Source organism: Artemia sp. Qi Xiang Cuo, chromosome 2, assembly GCF_049724085.1.
Source record: "Artemia sp. Qi Xiang Cuo chromosome 2, ASM4972408v1, whole genome shotgun sequence".
In the NCBI taxonomy this organism is placed as follows: Eukaryota; Metazoa; Arthropoda; class Branchiopoda; order Anostraca; family Artemiidae; genus Artemia; species Artemia sp. Qi Xiang Cuo.
In genome coordinates, this window is record NC_142795.1 from 63,358,266 (window position 1) to 63,374,316 (window position 16,051).

The 16,051-nt window shown below is 33.3% G+C and overlaps 1 protein-coding gene across 1 annotated transcript in view; it reads left to right on the forward strand.

Annotated features, from left to right (window-relative positions):
* The first annotated feature begins 1,328 nt into the window (after window positions 1–1,328).
* The window catches only part of Vsp37A (Vacuolar protein sorting 37A), a 107,987-nt gene continuing 93,264 nt past the window's right edge, over window positions 1,329–16,051 (forward strand). The window contains exon 1 of the mRNA XM_089107445.1: window positions 1,329–1,353. The gene's annotated coding sequence lies outside the window, so the exon portion shown is untranslated. The remainder of the gene's footprint in view (window positions 1,354–16,051) is intronic.

Sequence of the window (16,051 nt, forward strand, 5' to 3'; positions counted from 1 at the left end):
GTCAGCATTTCAGAGAGAATTGAAAATTGAAAGGGTCACCAAAAAATTATGAAGCTAAGAGAGGAAAGGAAATAATAAATGAAATATAAAACAAAAAAAGGGTGAGAAAACAAGGATTTTGTCAGCCAGTTTCAAAACATGAAGACGGAGAACAAGACAAATATTTCGACAAGGACCTCCGCCAAGTTGTCCTCAGTGCTAAACAAAAAAGAAAAACAAAAAGGAAAAAAACAACAAAAATCTTACCTTTTGGAGTTTACTCGACAAGATGCGAACAGACGCTGAATGAAAGACCAATCCGAAATAAAAGAAAAAAGTATTTACCAAAAGAGATTGAGTAAGAATGTTTTGCCTTGCAATACTTTTTCCTTGTCTGCAATTTCGGTTTTTATTATATATGCAAATAGGTTCTCTTAAATTTGACTGGGTGAAAATATTAATTGAGTCTTTTAGTATTAAATTGTTATAAATTGGACTTAAGGAAATGTCTCTGGTGTCTCTATTTATAGCCAAATTTCTGTTTATATATTTTTTATCTCAATTATCTCTTTAAAAGATTGCGGTTGGCCATTTACAGTAGATATTAAAGTTGCCTCTTCAAAAAGAACAAGATGTGTAGGATTTCAAAATATATGCAGAGCCAAGGCGGAATCAGAGTTGTCATTTTTATTTTCCAATCTCAGGGACTCATCTTTTGAAATTTTGTGTTTATGCAAAGGTTCACCAAGTTGTTGATGGGTCCTATAAGCGTAAAATTTCCCACATGATAAAATTTCCTACATTGGTAGGACCCATCAACAACTTAGTGAACGTTTGTATGAACACAAAACTTCAATAGATAAGTCCCTGAGATTGGAAAATAAAAATGACAACTTTGATTTTCTTGCTTTCAGTGATAGGGGTATATTTGAGTGGTGGATTTGCCATATTGATGCAACATATTTCTAAAGTTTTGAAACCAGAGGATTTCTATCTTTGTGTTGCGTAACTTGAATTACATAGATTAGTTAGATAAGGTTGTAAGTATGTCAGATAGTAGATTACGATTAAATTTTAGACTTCGAAGAATCTCTTTGAAAATTTGTTTTAAATATTTTTCTGTAATTTTGGTAGCGCTGTCATGCTTGTTTGCTGTTGTCGGCTTAGATACAAAGTTTCTTTGCAACTGTGCTCATTCCAAGCAAAATATTTAAATTACAAATACCTGACTTTTGACCAGGGTAAAAAATCAGTCTCCAATTGAGGGGTTTGATTCTGTTGTTAAAGGACCTTTAGTAAATGTGGTATCCTTGTATGATATACCATAAAAATGAATTAAACTGATTTGTGCTATATAACAGTGCCGCAATTAAGGTAGAAAATAAAGTTAGCAGCTGGTTTTGGATTAAGTTAAGCAGGGTTTTATTCTATCCCCCTTTATATGGATTTTGGCATAAGGAGTACAGGAAATACAATGAGAATACACAGAATCAAATAGGGAGGAAAACTTCTCCTGGACATAGATTATGCTATGCTGATGATTTAAAGATCCCAGATGAAAGTGCAAGTACAATGAATGAACTTTTAGACATTTTGCAAGTTCAGGTTACAGGTTTGAAAATTAAAGTTAAGAAGACAAACTTTCTTATGCTAGGAATAAGTGAAGATGAAAAGCTAATTTGGGTAACAAAAATATTGATCAGGTGGACAGCTTCACTTACCTTGGTAGTAGCATAGTTGTTTTTTTGGTAAATTTTTACCAAATCATAGGGTAAGACACCCAGTAGTCGGCCACCTGCCTATTCTCGGACAGAATGTAACTAACAGGGAACCTAGCTCAAAACGTTCAAGTATTCAAGAGCTTTCAAGAGCTCAAGTATTCTTATTTGGCTTGCAGACTTATCTTCTTATTCTTCCAAATGTTTCTTAACCATGGAAAAACTTTTAACATTTTCACGGCTCTTAACTTAAAAAAAAAAATGGTAAATTTTTACCAAATCATATTATTGACTTACAAATAAAGTGAATAGCCTATACCACTTGATGTCTTTTTTATGCTCTTTCCAAATATAATAATCATTTTTGTCAGAAATGAAGGTAAATTTTTACCAAATCATATTCTTGACTAACAAATAAAGTAAACATACCACTTGATGCCTTTTTTTATGCTCTTTTCAAATATAATAGGCTAATCATTTTTGTCAGAAATGAATTTTACCTCCACCCCTATTTATACCAATTCAGGGTATATATTTGCACATTAGGGGGTTGGGGGTAAATTTTATCTCTGATATAAATAAGAGGTAAGATTAAACTTTCCCCCCACCTAATGTGCAAATATATACCCTGAATTGGTATATATAGGGGTGGGGGTAAAATTCATTTCTGACAAAAATGATTATTATATTTGGAAAGAGCATTTGGAAAAATCATATTATTGACTTACAAATAAAGTAAAAATACTACTTGATGCCTTTTTTATGCTCTTTCCAAATATAATAATCCTTTTTGTTGGAAATGAATTTTACCCCTACCCCTTTTTATACCAATTCAGGGTATATATTTGCACATTAGGGGGTTGAGGGTAAATTTTATTTCAGATGTAAATGAGAGGTAAGTTTAAACTCCCCCCCCCCTAATTTGCAAATATATACCCTGAATTGGTATATATATATGGGTGGGGGCTAAAATTCATTTCTGACAAAAATTATTATTATATTTGTAAAGGGCATAAAAAAAAGCATTGAGTGGTATATTCACTTTATTTTTAAGTCAATAATATGATTTGGTAAAAATTTACTGAAATGAATTTTACTCCCACCCCTATATACCAATTCAGGGTATATATTTGCACATTAGGGGGATGAGGGTAAAGTTTAAACTTACCTCCCATTTACATCAGAAATAATATTTGCCCCCCCTAATGTACAAATATATACCCTGAATTGGTTTTATAGGGGTGGGGGTAAAATCATTTCTGGTAAAAATAATTATTATATTTGGAAAGAGCATAAAAAAAGGCATCAAGTGGTATATTCACTTTATTTGTAAGTCAATAATATGATTTGGTAAAAATTTACCTTTTTTTTTTTATAAGTTCAGAGCCGTGAAAATGTTAAAAGTTTTTCCATGGTTAAGAAACATTTGGAAGAATAAGAAGATAAGTCTGCAAGCCAAATAAGAATACTAGAAGTGATGACAGTGGTCAGATATGGCTCTGAAGCATAGGCACTCTAAAAAACTGATGAAGATTTGCTAGATGTTTTTCAGAGAAACTGCCTACAGATTGTTCTGGGTACTTTGCTGATTGACTGTGTTTCAAACAGTAGCCTGTATAAAAAGTATGGTTCAATCCTGCTTTCCAGGGCTAAAATCAGAGAAACATTGAAATGGCTAGGGTACATTCTGCAGATGAAGGATAGCACATTGCCAAAGATTGTCCTTCTTGGCCAACTGTCTATGGCTAAACAGAAAGCAGGTTGTCTGTGATTAGGGTGGGAGGTTGTTGTAAAAGAACATATAAGGGAAACTTAAGGACTTCCTAGGAGAATGTAAAGAGCTTTGAATAGATTAGGATAGAGAAGGAGCACACATACTTGTGTTGGCCTCAGGCAGCTTGGTGCTGTAGATAAACCTTCACATCATTACCAAGGAGAAATTAGAAGAATTTTTACATATCAATAAATAGCTAAGAATTTAAGCTATGTGTTAATATGCTTATTTATGAAATTATCTAAGATTAAGCTCTTGAAATTATTAGTTTATTGAATTACTTACAAGGACCTCTTTTCAGAAATACTAATTATCCTATTTTGATGTATATATGCTTTCAGTGTTTTAGTCTTATTCACATATCAACAGAGAGCTGATTATCTTCTGATTCTAAAAATGTAACTTTTATTGCTTGATATTTATTCTATAAATCACAAATATTAAATATAATTTTTCATTTCCAAGTGCTTGTTAGACAGACCACATTTCAAGCTTATGATGACAAATTACTCCCACTGGGATGGTTTGAGTGGGAGGTGAGTGTGTCTGCCCTTAGAATGGGTGGTACAAAGAAATTGTCAATAGGCTATCTGTAATTAGTACAAGATAAGTCTCTGAAGACAAAGTTGAATTGAGTTTACTAGCAAAAATAAAGAGAATGACAGAACAATATGTTTATCAATAATCAAGGGGAGAGGGACAATCTTTTTGTTTCTAAATGAAAATATTTAAAAAAAATGCATTCTTCAATGGAAAAAGTATTTTTTTAATGTAGATAAAGAGGTAAAAAAATTGAGTATTACCACAGGCTGCTCTATTGGGGGAATTCTTTATATGAGGAGGAACCACTCTTTTCTTAATATCTACTGCCCTCTCCTGAATACCTGAAATATATGGCATAAATTATATATTTTCCATAAATTTTTCTGTTTCTCTTTTTCATTGATGTTATTTCTTTGCTGTTAAATCAGTTTAAACAAAGGAGTTGCATGCTAACATGTGAGTGTTTTCAAAAACAATTTCATTATCCTATCTTTCATAATTGATGAGAAATGTGTTTGTGTGTGTGTTGAATGTGTCATTCAACTCTTCTGGGATTCTTAAAGGGACCCCTTGTTCCTTATTATTTATCATAGACTGTACAGTAGTGCTGCCTAAGTAAAGGACAGCATTGGCACAATGTATTCTTTACTTTTTTTTTGTTTAAGCCCAGGGCACCTTGTATAGAAGGAGTTGTGGTAGAAATGTCAAAAAGTGCTCATTCAATTTGAAATTATGAGGGCTACTGCCCTTTTTAATAGTCAAAAGTGATCAGAGTGCAAATTACCCCCCTCACGCCCATCATTTTCCCAAACTCTTCCAATTAAAATTTTGGGATGGATAGCCATTTTTTCCAATGTAGTTGAAAGGTCTTGAAATTATGTCTTTGAGAATGAAAACCCTTCCCTCCACAGCCCTCAGGGCAAGGGTTGTAAGTTCCTTTTTAAGAGACAAAAGGGATTCAAGAACAAGCAGTCCCCCCATGCCCATCATTTCCCCAAACACCTCCAATCAAAATTTAGAGATAGAAATTTTGTTCATTGGGTTGAAGGGTATGGAAATTATGTCTTTGAGAAAGACACCCCCAAAGCTCTTAGGGAAAGGGTTCTAAGTTATGCCCTGGGGGCATATAAGGTTTCTATAGAAAGGATGATTGTATATGCTTTGAAGGGTACTCATTGGATCGGTAATCAGAGGTTCTAGTGCCCTTTTTAAGGGTCAAAGTGATCAGAGAGCAGCTCCCCCTCCCCCCACACACAGTCATGTTTTCTGAAGATGCATCTAATAGAAATTTTGAGACAGTCCTTTTATTCAAAATAGTCCAAAGATCATACAACAAGGCCTTTGGGGTTGATAAAAACCAACAGAGCCTGGGGGCAAGGGTTCTAAGTTATGCCCCTGGGCATTAAAAGTTCTTATGGAAGGAATAGTTGTATAAACTCTAGAGGTGGCTCATTTGGTTCAAACTGGAAGTTCTAGTTCCTTTTAAGCATCAAAAGTGATGGAGATCAACTAGCTCCCCCCCCCCAAATACCCCTCTTTTCATCAAATGCATCCAATTGCAATTGTGCAATGGCCATTTTGTCTAAAATAGTACAGAGAATGTATAACAATGTCTCCAGCATCGAGACAATCCTCCAGAGCCCTGGGGCAAGGGCTTTAAGTTATATCCTTGGGGCATGTAAGGATTTATGGAATAGGTGGTTGTATAAAATTCAGATGGGTCTCATTTCATTTGAAATTGGAAGTTATAGTGCCCTTTTTAAGAGTCAAAGGGCTGAGAGAGCAAACAACCCCACCCCCCTCCCTGCTCATCATTTCCCAAAACAGGCATCCAAACAAAGTTTAGAGACATAATTTTTTTCGGCATTGTTGAAAGGTTCAGTAATTATGCAATTTGGGGATGTTAACCGCCCCCCCTGAGGCCTCAGGGCAAGAGCTGTAAGTTAGGCAATTTGTTCATTGTATACATATGTGGTAAGGTGGTTTTACTGGTATTTAAGTGATGTAGTGGTAGATGCCTTTATTCTCCCTTTATAGGGGAGATAAACTCTGGCCCTAAAGTATTTAAACTTTGGTAGCGTGCCTTAGGCTATGACCGGACTAATGAGGCGTACCAGCTGGGTATTTTTGAGGGACTAAATGTAGATTGTGGAGAGGTTGGCTATAACACAATACTTTTATTCAGTTAACATATAATAATACCAGATATATATATTCTACTGAGGCGGACTGCCCCAAGTAGACCACAAGTCTTAGAAAACTACAATAATATATAATAAGATACTTAGACACTTACAATGATCCGACAAGATTCCAAGGTATTTCTAAATCAACAGACCAGAGGTCAGTCCGGCATAAAGTTAGTATCCGTCTACCCCTTCCCATGAAATGTATCTTTTATACATTTTTGTCAACCACACCTTCCTGGACCCAACCGACGCAATTAGCTAGGAAGTGGTAATTTCTCAATTTCCTATTAAGCAGAAACTTGCCAGGATATGTTCCTTATCTTAATAAAAAGTGATATTTCTAAACTTTTGTATTTTTGTTTAAATATTTTTACTAAATTCCAAATTGACTTAATTAGAAGGCTTCACCACAATTCTCCCCATTTAAAGAAGAGTTGCCCACAATTCTCAATACTTTACTTTTAAAAACAACTTAATTTTGTATAAAGCTATTATGCTGCCATCCTTGGGTCACTATGTGCATATACCTCAATGGGTTTCCTTAGGGTCATGTTTCTGGTCCAATATAGGCCATGTTCTTTTTTTGTTGAAGGATTTCAATTTGAAATACATCCTTGTTTCTCTTTTTCTCTGTCTCTAGGACTGAAAAATACTCTTTTTACCCTTTTTCATATGTATCTTCTGTTTTAGCTTGACCCCAAGCAGCTTAAGCATTATATTAGTGGTTCTGCTTAAATTAGATTTTAAGTTATATTAGAAACGTTTATGAATTATTTGAGTTTAAATTTAATTCCCATTAATAATTTAATTTATCTGTGTGATGTGGTTGATATACCGTTTATTTTTCAGGTTTAGAAATGCCTTGGATAAATTACATATAACAATTTTGGTTTTAAAATTTTCACATATTTTCCAGCACAAAGCATTTTCACATATTTCAATAATATAAAGCCTTTGAGGCTATGTAGCACATTCTCTAGGCCTAAATTAAGCTCTGATGTTTATCTCACTTTACGATGAACTGCTAGCAAAGTCTGTAATACTGCATACAGTTTCCAAAATATCAGTTGATCAGGTATGGTTTGGTTTCTGATGATATGAGATGTTAGTATCAGGATACATTAGAACTGGCTTCAAAATTTGTTACTTTCCATAAATGTGTCAAAAAATCATTGTAAAAAATGGATCCGAAAGGATGCTATGAAAAATTTGATTTCCAAAAAAAACAACTAAGGCTTTAACAAAAATAAATATTCATGTTACAATAAACATAAAGCACAATTTGTTACCTATATATAGATATATATATATATATATATATATATATATATATATATATATATATATATAGTAAAAAGAAACCCTCAAAATTTGTATATATCACTGCATTTTTTTTTTTTTAACGAAAGCTAATTACTTTTAATTACTTTCTCCTCTTTTTACTCTTAATGTATAATTATTAATCACTTAAACAGATTCTTTGACAATGAAAATATTTATGCGTTGACTCTAAGTCAAACATTTATATATAACATTAAATCACTAGTTAAAACTGAAAGAAAATTAAAACATAGTATATACACAAGCATTGTGTAATAACTTACACAAATATTTTTTTTTTAAGTCGCAAAACTAGATAGGATATTTAACTACTGTTTATAGCTTAAAGCATTAAAAAAATAAAACACAGTATAGACTAGCATTGGAATTAATTCCAATTAGTGTTTTGTTACTTGCTTATAAAGTATTAATGTAGAATACTTCTTGAATGATATAAAAATTAAAAACACAAATACTCAATATATTAATTCACTATATTTACATGGATAGTTTACGTTTATATATATATATATATATATATATATATATATATATATATATATATATATATATATATATATATATATATATATATATATATATATTAACAGAAGTTATGTTGATACATAACTTAATTGTTAAAAACAAATAATAATTATGTACCCTAATAATTTATTTAATCACTGCAATATTTTTTCTTTTTACAACTTTTCAATAAGTCTGTCAAGACTTTTATCTGATAAGTCTTAACTGCAATTAAAATATTTACAAAAGAAAATCAGCACCAACAAATAGATTTATATACTATAACTGATAACTGTGATTAGCCTCTATATAAGGGCTTGGTAAGAGTTCATATAACATGACTTTGCTATTTATATTTCTATATTTACAATTTTTTTTCTTTTTCTACGATAACATTTCCATATTTATAAAAAGTTTTCAAAATATCTTTATAGCTGTATATATTTTCTCAACAACATTTGTTACCACTATATAACTTTTCCATATACAACTATATACATTTTCTTATCTCTGTTTTACCACTTTGGTTCTATTTTGAACCAATTTGTGTTATTAACGGTTTTTAGCTTACTATGTGTCTGTTTGTTTATTCAGACTTTTGAGCTTTTTAATTCTTTTCGAATTTTAGGTACTTGAGACAGCTGTATAACGTTTTTGCCTTTAAACTCTTTTTTTCAGCTTTAATGTCCTTTTGGGATAAGGCTTCATTTACAGCTTAGATCTGATAAGCTAAAAATTTAGCTATCTGTCTTTTTGCCTGTTTTTGCGCTATCCATTTACTCGTACCTGCACCCTGAAGGTTCGCTTACCAGGATTGACCTTCGATGTACTCACTAACAGTTCTTAATCCTTTTGTAATCAGCTGTAGCTAAAAGGACTATTATCGATCTGAAGGCACAATAATTAATTACATTATAGAGTATTGCCACACTTTTTGATTTGTGGCCACAGTTTTCTCTTTGGCTATCCTGTTTTCAAACAAAGTGGCCCTTCTGCAGAAAATACCTTGCCTTCATGGCGCACAGTAATTTATTTTTCGATATACAACTGACAATGATAATTTTCACTTTAACTTCTCAACTTTTAGTGGTATTGTCTTAGGTTTCAACTTCAACATAGGTTCTTAAGGCTATTATGTGCCTACTTTTAATTTTCCACGCCATGTTAGTCATTTTTCCGAAAACGACTCCCACTATAAAAGAGCAAAATTTTCCCTGTGTACTTAGAGCATATCTACTTGGCTCCATAGTATTAATGCTACTTATTTTGTACTTATTTAGTACAATTATTTCGTACTAGTTTCGCTTGGTCAGTTTCAATATTCACGTATCTCAAAGTTTAACTGACTCTGTTGAATTTCTTGTCCGTTTAATTTCGTCTGGCTATATTTTCAACTTGAACCCTTCTCTTTTTTTATTATTTATTTCAATAAAGCCTAAGGGTTTTCTTCAATTTTTTCCCCTTTTTTCAGTAGAATAGGTCTTTTCTAAGCCTATATTTATATGTTTCATGTTTTATTCAATAACTTTTACAAGTTTTTATGCTAATTGCCCTTCCATGGTCAAATTCATTATCTCCTCATTTTTAAGAGGTGGGTGGGTCTATTGTTGCAAACTTATTTTTTTGAAATAATTAAATTTTTTTCGTCCGAAATTGTTTGTGTTAGAAAATTGCTGTATTTTTTTCAGCTGATTTTTGAAAACTTTTAATTAAGTATTGCCCCGCATTTACAAGTTTTCATTCCTTCATAAGAATCTAATTTTAGATATCCTGATTTCCGCAAAATTGTGTGGTTTTCATTGCAATCACATATTTCTTGTCTATGGTACTTCACAACAAAAATAATGCCTCGTTTGTGCCAAATTTTGTTTAGAGATAGGGGTTATCAATGCCCCTGCGGTTTCCCTATAATCTCTTATATTATTCGCGTCTGGTATTTATCCTTAGTTTAATTTTTGCCTTAGTTTTATATAGTCATTGAGTGCAATTTGTCCCTTTCGTGATATATTGACTATTATCCTGTTCTAAAGGTCTATGGGTCTAGTGCCCTGGTAAAGCCACTACATCTTATTTTTTTTTAGGACGTAGGACCTTACCAGAACATTCAGCTGAAGCCTCCTTCAAAATTTGACTTTTATTTCTGATCTATATTTGGTTAGGTTGGTGGGCCCCCCCCCAATGACAAGACGTTTAGCAGTTTTTTTTAATGCTAATCGTCCTGTCATTTGGTGTCTTTCACCTGCTATTTACTCGCCCTGATTGTTTCTATTAATGGTGTTTCGTGAATTCATTTAATATGTGAAAATATTTATACCTGAGAAAAACATTGTTTTTTATTGTGTTATACTTTTTAAATTGTGACTCATTTTATCTACGGCTTCTTATTTATATATACTGTCCTTATTTGGTAAGTATTCATTTGTTATCATCTACTATTTGTAATAAGATAACAGCTAGCTTATACATGTCGCGACTTAATGTAAACTCTTGCTGTTTTTCTTATTATAATTATTTTAACATTCTTCAAAAACAATTTTTTTTCCAAATTTGACTGAAAGTGCCACCTCAGAGAGTCAAAGGTCAGTAGATGCTTCGTATTTACTTAACAACGAGAGACCATCAGTGATTGAGCTCAACTCCAAATTTGCTAGCTTCCAAAGACACTATTTCAGTAGACTACCCTCCTTAGTTTTTTTTTCGTTTTTTTTTTAAATTACCCCCCAAAATAATTTTTTTTCAATATACCTATCAAAAGAATTGCCTTTTAATGCTGATTCTAAATATGTATAATTTAATTAGTTTCACTACACCCATTTGAAAGTTACGAGGCATTACTTAATTTCCTTTATGAAACGTAATTCTTTTTGACAAGTCTTGTCAGTACACCATTCGCGAAGTTTTATTTCGTCCAGGAGACAAATTTTTTTGCAGGAAGCTATGATGTCATTTTAGATCTGAGCTTATTCCTTTTCTGAGGACTTACGAGTCTTTAGGCTATTTTTTTTTTGAGTTTCTTTTCTACGTGACGGTAATAATTTTTACTGGCGAGATATATTATGAGAGAAAGTTTGACGTTATTTACATACCAATTAAAGGAAGAAAAATGTAGATATTTCTTTAGAGGCTCTTTACTTGTTTTCTTTTTATTTATTTTTTTCGTTATCATTATTTTATTCAAATATTAACCGGCTGGGGGCCACGCTAGTTCTGCCTTTCTCCGTTTCCTGGTCCTAATTTTGGACTCCATATTTTTTTCTTCTTTATAATATTTGCAAGTTTTTCCGTGGTCTCTATAGTGTGGTTGACAAGGTTCTGAACTCGAGCACGGTTTTGTTGCCTCGTCAAATATCTCTAGGCTAATCCTTGTTTCTCATGACGTTTGTCCTTTTTCATAAGTGATTTAGCTACTTGTGCTGCTGAAGAAGGAACTTGCTGCTGTCCTTCTGGTTTCTTTACTTTTATCTATAATATTTCTCTTAAGGAGGGTTTTCATAATGATGGCCCAGGTTTAGGTATATCTGTTTCTGTAGAAGAATTATCGGTTTCACATTCTGTTAGGTCGCGTCTGGTAGATGGCGTTTGTTCCAAAAGCCATTTTGGTGTTAAGACTGTAGGTGAGTCTAATGTATGAAAATAAGATAATTCATTGGTTCCTTCCAATTTTTCTTCCTCTTTGGATTTTACCTTTGGTTTATCACGTTTTAAACCATTAGGTTGTGTTTGAGGCTCTTCATCGCTAGTTTCTGATGAGCATCGAATATTTCCCTTTTTCTCTTGTTTGTTGTGGAGAGTTTGTAGCCAAGACTGGGCTAAATACTCCTTCCACTCCTCCCAACCTTTGCGGTCATAAAATTCATATGGTCTTCTGATATATACTGGTGAAACTGTTTCCTCTTTTTCTTCGTCTGAAGGAATAGGCTCTGATTTCCAAAGTTTTGAAAACAAATCCTTTTTTCATTATATTATGGTGTACTACTTCTTCCTTTTCATTATACTTATGCTTTAGAACATATGTTAAGCTATTTGGTAGAATTTTTACAATCCTGTAGGGCCCATCCCATTTTGGTTTTAACTTTTTTGTCCCTTCCAGATTGGTTTTGTATACGTAAATGTCTCCTAAACAATAATTTGTCTTATTTTTGCTTGTTCTCTCAATATTTTTCTTTTTGTTCTGTTTTTGTCTCTTCCAAATTGTCTTTGACTTGCTCCATAGCTTTTTTCATTCGCATCACCATTTCCTGCTTATATTGGTCTAGGTTGTAATATATTCTATCATTTTGTATTTCATCTAAACAAATTCTGGGATCTCTTAGATGTTGTAAAAAAATGGTGTTTCTTTTAAAGAACGTGAAAAAGCCGTATTTGTTGCAAACACTACGAATGGTAAATGTTCATCCCAATTTTCGTTTTCTTCTCTTGCATGTATCCCCAGCATGTAAGCTAATTCCCTATGTTTGCGTTCAACCTTTCCTTTAGCTGATGCCATATAAGACGAGGTAAACCATCGTTTCACCCCCAGATATTCCATAATTTCGTCTAATAATTTGGCTTGAAAACATTATTTGGCTTGAAAAATTCCATGTCCCAAAAAGAGGTGGTTGACTAAAACTTTCGCAATGGTTTTGGTCTTTTCGTCTTTAATTGGAAAAGCGTATAAGTATGAGTTAAAATGGTCAACTACGGTTAGTACACACCTGTTTCCTTTCCCGGAAACTGGTAAACTTCCTCCTCCTGTTCCCCAAATGTCTATTGACATTAATTCTCCTACCCCTGAAGGGGTGGGGTAGAGACCTATTTCGGCCCTAGGGGTCTTTGGTGGCGACTTTTGTTTGGCGCAGTCTTGGCAGCCTTGTATGAAAGCTTTTACTTTTGAGTACATTCTTGGTAAATAAAAATTTCCTTTTAGCCTCCTAATAGTTTTCGCTTCTCCCATGTGACACCCAATAGTTGCGTGTACCAGCTGTTAAATTTCTCCTTCCAGTGATTTTGGAATTACTGGAATCATTTTTAAGTCATTTTTTTATATTCTTGCAATGGTCTGTGATATCTTACCAAAAGATTTTTACTTTCATCAAGATCAAAATTATCCAAGTCTTTCAAAAAATGTTTAAGGTGCTCTGGCAGTTCCGTTCCTTTTGATATAAAGGATTTCATCACAAAACAAAAATCATCTTTATCCTGATGATTCGAAATATTTTCATTCGATAGTATTTTAGCCCTTCCAGCTCGTTCTGGATGGTTGTTATCAAATTTCCTTCCGTATCAGGATTTCGGGACAAATAGTCTGGTAAAATGTTTGTACGGCCCTTTATATATATTGGGGTATATGAATATGCTTGCAGACGTAGTATCCACCGTGTCAGTCGTGCTGAAGTATTTTGCATCGTATATAGCCAAATTAGGGATTTTTCGTCTACGCGTAAAATGAATTTTTTCCAAGTAAAAATTGTCGAAAATATTCTGTAAAAACTACAACTGCTAAGCATTCCCTTTCAACTGTCGAATATTTTCTTTCTGCCTCTGTCAGTGACCTGCTGACGTATTGGACTATTGATTCTACTCCTTCCGAATTTATGTTAAATAATATGGCTCCAATACCATACCCCGAAGCATCTGTTTGTAAACAGAAGTCTTGTGACAAATCTGGTAGTTTAAGTATTGGTGCCTGTAATAATTGTTTTTAATTTAATCCAGCGCTTGTTTTGCGTCCACTGGACATTCGAATTTACCTGATTTTTTCAAAAGGTTTGTCAAAGGTTGCATTATTGTTGCATAATTTTTAATATATCGTCTGAAATAGCTTAACAAACCACAAACTGATCTGCAGCTTTTTTCATCTTTAGGAGGCTGTAAATTTTTTATGACTGTAAATTTTTCTGGATTTGGTGAAATAGTACCTTGGTTTATCAGGTCTCCAAGAAAAACTAGTTTTGGCACTACTATTTTTAACTTTTCTGGTTTTAATTTTAAGCCTGCTTTTTCAAACTTTCGCAGTATTTTTCTAAATCCCACCAAGTGGTCTTCCAGGTTTTCATTAAACAAAATTATATCATCTAAATAAGCCAAGGTATCTTTTTTCCTTCCTGGTCCATTATCTTTTAACACCAAATTCATTAATCGACTAAAAAAATTTGGACTAAATAATAATCCAAAAGGCATACATTCAAATGTGGACGTTCTTCCATCGTCTAAGATTACTGTTGCTTCATGATTTTTTTTTTATCTAGAGCTATTTGCCAATATCCTGCTATTAAGTCAAAACTAGTGTAGTATTTTCTACCTCCCAGTGAATCTAAAATCGTATCAATTCTTGGTAATTTCATCACGTCTTTTACCGTGACGGCATTTAGCGCTCTAAAATCTATACATAATCTTCATATGTTTTCTTTTTTTTCTGACTATTAATAGTTGAAAACACCAATCGCTAACACTTTCTTTAATCATTCCCTGTTCTTTCATTTCCTTTTTTCGGCCGCCTAGCTATGGTTTCAAATGATAAGGTGTTTTATACGATGAATTTTTAAATGGTAGGCCCTGATTTGATATTTTGTGTGTGATTAAGTGAGTTAATGCGTAATCCACTTTGTGTCTTGCAAAAGTCCATTTAAAATCCCAAAGAATATTTTCTACCCGAGTTTTTACGTTTTCCGGTAAATGTTTTAAATCAAATTGTTGCAAAAAATCAGTTTTCGACATTCCATACTTTTCTTGTGGTAGCGGTTTTATTGAGGATGTTTGCTCATGGCTAGAGAAATTTACGCTTAATTCTGGACTGCTTAGAAATTTATTTCGGGATTTCAAATTCTTTCCACTGACCCAAGTTCTATTTGGTTCAGTTTTACTTTATTATTGCTTAGATTTGATAGTTTTTAGTATGTGATACGATTTTTAATTTTAATAACTTGATTTTCCACGAAAATCGTGGGATATTCTTCGAGAGTGTATCCTCCTATCATGGCATCCATTGTTTTAACCTTTCCTTCTTTTGTATTTAATGTCGCTAGAACTTGAGCTGTTGTTCCCCCTTGTATTGTGATTTTTCCGTTTTTTTTAGGTTATAATTTGAATCGTCACTTTCTTTATCTGTTGTTACGCAAATTTGCCTATTAGTTTCATTTTCCTGGTTTAGGGTTATTGTATCGGATATGGGTTCCCATACGATCCCATATTTTCTTATATCATCTACTCCTAGAATACAAGGAAATGGTAGCTGCTTACATATTATCACCGTTACTGTCATGTCTTTATCCCCTGTGCTAAATTCTAATTGACATTCCCCCAAAATTGTCAGCCTGTGCCCTTTCACTGATGTCAGGGTATTCTGGCATCTGCTTACTTGATTTTTGACACTAGGAGGAAACCTGTTAAAAACTCCCTTTTGAATTAATGATTTAGATGCATCCATATCTAGTAAACATGGTAAATTTTGAAAACACTCAATTTTAAAACAACGCAAAATCGGTAGACTTTTATTATTTGCATTTGTATCACAACATTCTAAACTGTATAGGGTCTTTGTAAGGGAACAGCTCTGTCGACCCTTACAGGCTGGTTTCTCCGTTTAAATGCCCACTGTTTGGCTAAAAGTTTCTGGGGTTATCCCATTTTTCTTCAGCGTTGTTACTTTGACCCTGGGTATTGTTAACCGTTTGCCTCCTAGGCCTAAATTCAGGAATATTATTAGGTGTTGGCCAAGTATTATTTGTTCCCTGCCTTCCTAAATTTCTGCCCCTCTGCGTTCTGAACTGGTGTTTTGTCTTGTACGTCTGGCCTTCTTTGAGTATTCTTTGCCAGCAATCTGCCGCGTAGTGATTTGGTTTGCCACAATAATAGCAATTGAATCTTCTCCTGTATTGCTTCGTAATTTGCCCTTCCTCATGGGGTCTATACCTATTGCTATATATTCTTGACCTGCCACCATTTGCTCTATAATTTTCCTCGGGAGGAGGAGGTGGGTGTCCATAATACTTGGTAATCCAAGTCATTTAGGATCTAATACCATG